The 7472-nt window shown below is 40.9% G+C and overlaps 1 pseudogene across 1 annotated transcript; it reads left to right on the plus strand.

The window, feature by feature from the left end:
• The first annotated feature begins 4314 nt into the window (after positions 1–4314).
• LOC148842733 (leucine-rich repeat extensin-like protein 4 pseudogene) lies at positions 4315–7163 on the plus strand (annotated as a pseudogene). The gene has a single exon (XR_016103617.1). The product of XR_016103617.1 is annotated as a leucine-rich repeat extensin-like protein 4 pseudogene (transcript).
• Positions 7164–7472: the final 309 nt, after the last annotated feature.

Here is a 7472-nt window from a genome sequence, read left to right on the forward strand (position 1 = left end):
ACGGCCACCTGTCACCGCCTCCTGACACCGCCATCTCCAGTTAGAGAGACGGTTAGGCAGTGACAGTTCTGTCCCAGCAGAAAGGACGACGCCCGAGTTGACGGACGCAAGGGTAATCATACCCGACCTGACAAGGGCCTCGGAGCGAGTGCGCGAAGTGATTATAAAAGCCTCCTGCCCCCATCAAACAAGGTATGTGAACTTTGCGCTATCTGGTCTACACTTTGCCTTTGAGAGATTACTGACTTGAGCTTCGGAGTTATCACACCGGGTTCCCCCCGGAGTTCTCTCATCTTTCCCGTTTCAGGCTCCCCGACGCTCCAGCTCAGAGACGAATTCGTTGACAGCTAAGACTGGTCGGATCACGCTCCATCACTACTCTTCAACATCATAGAAGCAAGTAACACCATGCACTCAAAATCAGAAAGGTCTTCATGAAACAAATAATCTATTTACCATGCAGCCGTATATGAGGTCTGAGATTATCATGAAAAAGGGTTTTATCTACCAAATAAGCCTCATTCTTATTGAACAATAACCTTCATTCTTTCTTGTCACCAAAAATTGCTACTTTATTCTATTTGGAAACTTCTCTCTGTTTGTTCTTTGCTCTAGGTTAACTCTGAAGCCCCATTCCCTCTGCAGGTTTAAGTTCAACTTACAAATGAAATTCAGGTTTCAAAAAATAATGTTTGAATTGAACTTGGACCTACACGGCTCATATTATAATTATCTTATTAAAATAATAAATAATTTTAAATCCATTAATAAATAAACACAAAAAATTAAAATTACAAAACATACATAATTAACAGTTTTTTTTTTTAACATTTGCACTTAGTTACAAAATGGGTACACATCATATCAAAAAGAAAGTATGACAAATGAAGAATTTTGTTTATCAATGATTGAGATGAACAATCTATAAAAGTGTTCTTTTTACCTAGTTTTACTTGACAAAGCCCGAGCACAGGTTTAGGATAGTTCTATCTAAAAGTATGTATCATGTTGAGTGGAACAGGATATCCTAAGGGAGAAATAGAGAAGCTATAATAGGAAAGTGATGGTGTTCTAGATGACTTTGGGTCTCCTGCCCACAAGAACTCTGTCTACGTATACCTACAACACAATACTCCATACATAATACTATGTAGGAGGATGAGATGCTCTCCATGTGTGGCTGCGACATTATGTGGGTAGACATAGATAGAATTCTTGTAGGTAGGAGATCTGGACTTGCTTTGGATAGTTCAAGAAAATAATGGAGGGGGATAGGTAAATTGGAAAGAAAAGGCCATTGAATACCAAAAAAATTCATCCCTAAAGGGAGGAACGAACTCCATAAAGAGGGAGGGTAAGCTCCATAAAGAGAGAGGACTTCAAGTTCAATGCTAGAATTCCTTCACCAAAATTTTCCATTAGACCTTAAGGTTCCGTTTGGTTTGTGGGAATAGGGGTCTGGAATCGGAATCGGAATGGGCTATTCCTATTCCAATTGTTTGGTTGGATAGAATTAGAATTCCATTCCCATTCCTGCTGGAATGATCATTCCCTGCCCCTTCCTTGGGAATGAAATCCTATTCATGCTGATTTCAATTTTTATTCACATTCCTGTCTGAACCAAACATACTATGGGAATAGATCATTCTGATTCCAATTCTAGAAAAATTCAATTCCATTCAAGAGGATTCTAATTCCAATTCAAACTGCAAACCAAACGCCTAAATATTTTTCCAACTAAATAGTGAGAGCCCATGTTTAATTTTTGAGTTTTTTTTGTCTTGCCATTTTCATGGTTATCTCATGTAAAGAATCCACAGCCACAATAACAACAAAATATTCAATCAGTAATAAAAGCAAACACATATAGGTATTTGTTTAACGATGGTAGAATTTTGCATAGGCTGCATGAAACCTTTTGCCTTTCGAGCATATATGAAATTCGTCCACCACCTACTGCATGCTCTCTTTACAAAATATTATATATAATATATCTTATAACATATAATATAGTATATAGATTATTAAAATTTGGTTTTAATCAAAATATTTGAAATTTTTTATTTTGGTTATTTCGGTTTTTCTATAATCCGGTTTTAAAAATTTTGGTTTATTTGATTCAGTTAAACTGAATACTCACCCCTAAATGTAGGCCCAGGTCGGGCTAGGTTTCACAAAAATATGGCTTCCTAAGCCCCAAAATTTGTAGGCCGAGCAAAGCAGGCTGATCATTCATAAATGATCTTCCCTAACTCAAGTCCAAGCTATTTTATTTGGGATATGTTTTAAAAACCAACCCGGAATTGGAATCGATTTGTGCTACCATTTTTCAAGTTAGTGGTTCAATCATTTCGTTCAAATGGATGGCATGTTCCAAATTTTAAAATTAAAAAAAAAATAACAATTAAAATAAAAAATAGACAAAACTGTTGTCTAAATCAAACAAGTCAACAGTTTGACCACTCAGGTCAGTGAGTTGCCGATCAAGTCAATAGTTTTTAGTCAATGAAATTCTAAACAACTCCTGAGCCAAATGGTCCAACCATCCGAATCAACGATGGTTTAAAGACACTGCTTGGGAGTTGGGACTATCAACCCAAGTATATGGTAGTGTAGACCTTCTGGTTCGGGAGATGAATGTACCATTATAAATTCGTACATGGTGGCACATTGAATGATGTTCATGTTCTGAAGATGATGGACATCCTCTCCCACTCATGGCCCGTGTGTTACACGGCATTCAATCGTGGACAATGGACACCGACCTTCCTCTTCTTGACTTCTTGTTTGTTTGGGAACCGGGGTCCACTTTCCTTTTCCTTTTCCTTCTATTTCCCTTTCCACTTTTGAAATGTCACCGGCTTCGACGCGGTGCAGTGATTCTTGAGTTCGGGTCTCCTGCACAGTCCTCCATGGAGACTGTGTTCCCGCTCTTTTGCTTACTCACCCGGCATATCGGTATTTTACTCTTCGAAGTATCGGCATACGGTATATCGGAGTCGGACACCCTCCCTCTCTCCAGTCTTCCCGCTCTTTTGCTTACTCACCCGGTCACCCCCGTCAAGCACTAACATGAAATCTCACAACTCACAAAAGAAAAGTTTTCTGAGATCTCACGAGACTGAAGATAGAGAAAACCAGTAGCAATTTCAAGAAGTGGTTTCTATTTTTGGACACTAACGCCGGACGAATTCCGGCCATCTCCGACGGGCTATTTTAACGACGTTGTTTTCTTTAGCTTTTTTACCTTTTTAGACCTAATTAATTATTAACACTTCCCAAATTATAATAAATTTAGTTTAATAGTTTAGGCTGCATTTGACATTCCTTATTTTAAGGATTTATTTATTTTTTACATTAAATTGTTACTATATACAATGAGTTTTTAATTTCAAAATGGAGGAGGAATGTCAAATGAAAGTTTAAAAGCTCTAACTTGTTAAATTGGGTGGGAATGCTATTCAAAGAAACCCAAAATAAAGAAAAACAATATAAGAATATATAAGAGATAGACAGAGAGAAGATAAGGACTCCTCATTATTTTCTTATATGTACACTGAGTTTTTAATTGTAGAAAGGAGATATGTCCTTAAAATAAGTAATGCCAAATGTAAGACTAAAAGCTCTAACTTGTTGGATTGGGTGGGAATGTGATCCAAAGAAACTCAGAATAAAGAAAAGGAGAAAAAGAAAACAATATACAAATATATAGGAGAGAGAGAGAGAGAGAAGATAAGAGAGTAAAAAAGAAAGAAGAAATGAAGAATTCAGTTTAATAGTCTAAGGTTGCATTTGGCATTTCTTATTTTAAGGACTTATCTCCTTTTTAAGGTTAAAATGTCCTTATGAACACTTAGTTTTTAATTGTGAAAATGAGATAAATCATTAAAATAAGAAATGCCAAATGCAAGCCTAAAATCTCTAATTTGTTGGATTGGGTGAAAATGTGATTCAAAGAAACCCATAACAAAACAACAAAAAGAAAAAAGAAAAAAGAAAAAAAAAAAAAATATATATATATATATATATATAGGGGAGAGAGAGACAGAAGACAATAAGAGTAGAAAAAGTAGAAGAAATGAGGAATCTGGTCTAATAGTTGTATTTGGCATTCCTTATTTCAAGGACTCATCTCCTTTTAAGGTTAAAATGTTCCTATGAAAACTGAATTTTTAATTGTAAAAAGGAGACAAGTCCTTAAAATAAGGAATGCCAAATGCAAGCCTAAAAGCTCTAACTTGTTGGATTGGGTGGGAATGTGATTCAAAGAAATTGTGATTTAGCTGTCTTTGATGTTATTTCTCCAAATCCCAGAAAAATCCCCTCCCTTCATTCTTTCTATCTGTAATTCATCTTTTCTCATTTGATTCCTTTCTACATTTGAAATTTGAAGCCTGACTTCGACAGATAAAAGGAAATAGAAGGATCACCAAATGCTCAATGTGGTGAGATGAAGGAGTTGCTTGTCTACCTTACTTTCATCTTCTTTGCTTCTTCATTTGTTAAATCTGCCTCTTCAAAGCAAATCCAGATTTCTAACAACGGCGGTCTCACAGACATCGAAACTAGATATATTAGGCAAAGGCAGCTCTTGTACTACAGAGACGAGTTCTATAACAGAGGGGAGCATTATGTGAAACTCGATCCTTCGTTGGTCTTTGAAAATCCTAGATTAAGGAATGCCTACATTGCGTTACAAGCATGGAAAAAGGCCATGATCTCTGATCCTCTGAATCTGACTGGTAATTGGGTCGGATCTGATGTATGTAACTACACCGGCGTCTTTTGCGCTAATGCGCTCGATGATCGCTCTATCAGGACCGTCGCTGGCATTGATCTCAACCATGGCGATATTGCCGGCTACCTCCCTGAGGAGATAGGGTTGCTTGTTGACATCGCATTGTTTCATATCAACTCCAACAGGTTCTGTGGCACTGTGCCTCATAAGTTGGTGAGTCTCGCATTGTTGTATGAGTTGGATCTTAGTAACAATCGGTTTGCCGGGAAGTTCCCGGAGGTTGTTCTCCGGTTGCCTTCGCTCAAGTATCTTGATATTCGGTTCAATGAGTTCGAAGGTAAGGTCCCTAGGGAGCTCTTTGACAAGGATTTGGATGCCATTTTCATCAACCACAATAGATTTGCCTTTAACCTACCGGATAATTTTGGGAACTCGCCGGTTTCTGTGATTGTTCTAGCGAACAATAAGTTTCATGGATGTGTTCCAGCCAGCTTGGGCAACATGTCAAAGACTCTGAACGAGATTATTTTGATGAACAATGGATTCCGCTCATGCGTGCCCAAGGAGATTGGTTTGTTGAAGAATCTGACGGTGTTAGATATTAGCTTCAATCAGTTAATGGGGCCGTTGCCGGATTCTATTGGGGGGATGGTGAGCTTGGAGCAGGTCAATGTGGCTCACAACATGCTCTCTGGGAATATACCCAGTAGTATCTGTTTACTTCCGAATTTGCAGAACTTCACTTATTCGTATAATTTCTTCACCGGTGAACCACCAGTTTGCTTGAATATCACGGACGTTGACGATCGTAGGAATTGTCTGCGTAGGAGGCCGACGCAGAGGCAGGCAAGGGTATGTAAGTCGTTCTTGTCTCATCGTGTGGATTGTAGTGCTTTCAGATGTCCTCCTTTCATTCCGTCTCTGCCTTCTCCGCCACCACCTTCACCTCCCATCCCATTCCCTTCTCCACCTCCAGTCTACTCGCCGCCACTGCCACCCCCACCACCACCTGTTTACTCTCCTCCGCCACCACCTTCACCTCCCATCCCATTCCCTTCTCCACCTCCAGTTTACTTGCCGCCACTGCCACCCCCACCACCACCTGTTTACTCTCCTCCGCTCCCACCTCCTTCACCGCCACCACCTTCTCCACCCCCACCACCTGTTTACTCTCCTCCGCCACCACCTCCTTCTCCACCGCCACCTTCTCCCCCCCCACCACCTATTTACTCTCCTCCGCCACCCCCACCACCACCACCACCCTCACCTCCTCCTCCATCACCACCACCACCCTCACATCCTCCCCCATCACCACCACCACCCTCACCTCCTCCCCCCTCACCACTACCACTCTCACCTCCTCCTCCATCACCACCACCACCCTCGCCTCTTCCTCCATCATCATCACCACCACCACCACCACCACCAACACCACCGTCACCACCTCCCACACCTCCAGTTTACCATGTTGGGTCTCCCCCGCCGCCTCCACCTAGTTCTCCTCCTCCGCCACCACCAATTCATAGTTCACCTCCACCACCACATCATTCACCACCTCCACCCCATCATTCACCACCTCCTCCACCACATTCGCCACCTCCACCGGCTCATCAATATGCTTCCCCACCACCACCACCGCCGCCACCACCAGTCCATTACTTGCCACCCCCATCACCATCACCACCACCACCGCCGGTTCACAATTCTCCGCCACCACCACCAGCACCTGTGTATGACGGCCCATTGCCACCAGTTATTGGGATTCCATACGCATCTCCGCCACCTCCTCCCTACTATTGATTCCTTTTTTCTTCCTTCCACCTCCTCTCAGTTAGACAAAAAGAAACAAATATTACAGACTTTTCAGTTATCTTAGCTGCCATAGCTTCTTCCTCTTCTTTAAGTTCTTTTCTGTCGTCTCTTGTTATATCTCTCTAGACAATCCTCAATCCTCATCAAGCCAGAGGAAGACCGAGGAGCAAGGAATAGAAGTAGAAATTTTGGTGCAATGATCCATGGGTTCCAGCAATACGTGCTCTGTATTGGGCGGCTCATTTATTGGGAAAGAAGAGACGGGGAAAAGAAATAAAAAAGAGAACAGAACGACAAGAAGTCAAGAAGAGAGGGAAGAGAAATTCCCTCCATATTTATTTGAATTGTGATGCATGTTTGAGTTGTGAATAAATTGGTAGAGAGAAGAGAAAGAGTAGGTTGCGGGAAATGTATAGGGATCAGATTCATGAAAAAGAAGTAGCAGGTCTGAAAGTTGGTAGCACCTCTTCTGCCTTCTGCAGCTACTGCTGCTGCTTTGTGGGTTTATTATTATTGCCTCTTTTTTTCATCACTTTTCATTATACTTAGTTTCTTTTCTTTCTTATAGTATGATCTTCAACATTTATATATTGATTTTCAGAGCATTCTTTTATATCATTGTTCTTGCTTCTCTTCTTTGTCTTTGTGTTCATGGATTGACAGCAGCAGATCTCTATGTAGGTTGGTCATTCTCTATCATAAACTTATGAAACTTTCTGTGATCAGTTGATGCTTGACATGAAACAACAAGGTTCTCGTTCAAAGTGACAGAGAACTACAGTGTCCTCAATTCTGTGGTGGCCCTAACTCCTAAGCGTTCCTATCTGAAAGTGTTGATTAGTAGACTAAGCTCTCAGCCGAGCCATCGCCATCGCCATGTAAATTCCAAAAGTTGTTCTCCTCCTATTTGAAGAGTCCGGCT

Source organism: Nelumbo lutea, chromosome 8 (assembly GCF_056320005.1).
Source record: "Nelumbo lutea isolate HS-2025 chromosome 8, American lotus-T2T, whole genome shotgun sequence".
Classification (NCBI taxonomy): Eukaryota; Viridiplantae; Streptophyta; class Magnoliopsida; order Proteales; family Nelumbonaceae; genus Nelumbo; species Nelumbo lutea.